Genomic DNA, 2,101 nt, shown 5'->3' on the forward strand with positions numbered 1-2,101 from the left:
AGGGGTCGGGCTTGGTCCCTTAGTTCCAGTGAAGGGAAATCTTAAGGCGTCAGCATACCAAGACATTTTGGACAATTTCATGCTCCCAACTTTGTGGGAACAGTTTGGGGATGGCCCCTTCCTGCTCCAACATGACTGGGCACCAGTGCACAAAGCAAGGTCTATAAAGACATGGATGAGCAAGTTTGCGGTGGAGGAACTTGACTGGCCTGCACAGAGTCCTGACCTCAACCCAATAGAATACATTTAGGATGAATTAGACCGCAGACTGCAAGCCAGGCCTTCTCGTTCGACATCAGTGCCTGGCTTCACAAATGCACTTCTGGAAGATTGGTCAAATATTCCCATAGACTCACTCCTAAACCGTGTGGACAGCCTTCCCAAAAGAGTTGAAGTTGTTATATCTGGAAAGGGTGGGACAACTCAATATTGAACCCTGCGAACTGAGAATGAGATGTCATTAAAGTTCATGTGCGTGTAAAGGCAGGTGTTCCAATACTTTTAGCAATCTCTGACCTCTATTACCCCACATTTATTTTTTAAAAATATCCTTTTTACATACCCTATCTCAGCAGTTTATTGGTTGGTCATAAGAGGTCCAATGGTTCTCATCTTCCTGCAGTGATGAATGGTCTCCAATACTCTAGAGAGTGGTGCTGGTGTTATAAAGTCAGAGCGACTTTCTGAAGTATCGTACTGTGACTCTTGACTGACATTATGATGCAACCCCAGGGCATGTGTCCATGACAGCTGGTGACATTTGCATCTTGCACCTCGTAAGCACAGGGGCTATTTGGATCGTTTTCTCGAGTTACCCACAATTCTCCAATGAATGCCTAATACAAACCCATATGTCTATAGGGCCTGCCCTTCACCCCAGCACTTAATGCCCTTATCCTTTACTTATTTCACTTTCTTCTGATACATCCTTCTTTATCTCTGATGCCATAGGCCAGAACGGCACAACTTGGTATAGATTCTCTTGCAAAACTGTATAATGACTACAAATGAGATGTACTCCAAGTGCTCCCTCATGTCCACTCTAATAAGTTAGCAGTCAAATGTCATATAGTACTACACTAGAGGCCTACAGGATGCAATGGATATATCCAATTGAATAGTTTTCCTGCTCTCTTTTTCTTCTTAATGCATGTATACTTTGCAATGATCATTTGCCACGCCATGTGTTAAAATAAAGTTATCAGCCCTGTTCCTTTTCTTTTTGTATGTCTTTGAAATGAATAAACCTTTAGTCTTTAAAAATATAATATCACATAGACCTATTATAGCTGGATTTATTTTTCTTCTGTTTGTTAGGGGTGCATTATTAAGGTTGTTACAGCTGAACTCCAGCTAAATAATACAAAAAAATGATAGCTCAATAATAGTTATAAAATGCTCAGGTTTCTGGGTTGGATGATGGCCAGCATCATATAAGCCCAGGGAATCATTGACCCATCTCCATGACATTTTACAGCCTGGGCTTAGAGTATTACCACACTGAGCCTTGCTCCAGGGCTGTAATATCTTTACTGGAGGGAAAATAATTAGGTAGTGTACTGGTGAATTGTAGTTGCGACAAAATTGTGCTAACAGTCTGTGGGCTTAAAACTTAAGCCTAGGCACTGTGTACATGGTGATATACGGCACAGTCTTGTACCCGAGAAAAATCTTTATTTACTGTGCCACCAAAAGCAAGATCCTAACAGAGCACAGGGGTCAAGAGTGCTTAACGCACAGGTCAGTAGACAGAATACAAGAAAAAAAATGATCTCCCTATACCAGTATCCCCCCAGTACAGATCTCCCTCCCTTCCACTAGTGAGGTTCCTACCCTCATAGTACAGATACCCAATACTGCTGCCCACCAGTACAGATCTCCCCCTAAAAAAATCTACCCCCCGCTATAGATCTTCCCTCCAGTACAGATCCCCCAAATATAAATCTCCACCCCAGAACAGATATATGCCCCAACAAGTGCAGCTTCCCCAAGTACAGATTTCCACCCCCCTTCACCAGTGCAGCTACCACATGACAGATTTCTACCCCACCACCACCAGTGCAGCTCCCCCAACTAGTACAGATCCCCCCAGTATAGATTT

This window comes from Staurois parvus, unplaced genomic scaffold (assembly GCF_062004578.1).
Source record: "Staurois parvus isolate SC_StPar_1 unplaced genomic scaffold, SC_StPar_1.0 ptg000652l, whole genome shotgun sequence".
Lineage (NCBI taxonomy): Eukaryota > Metazoa > Chordata > Amphibia > Anura > Ranidae > Staurois > Staurois parvus.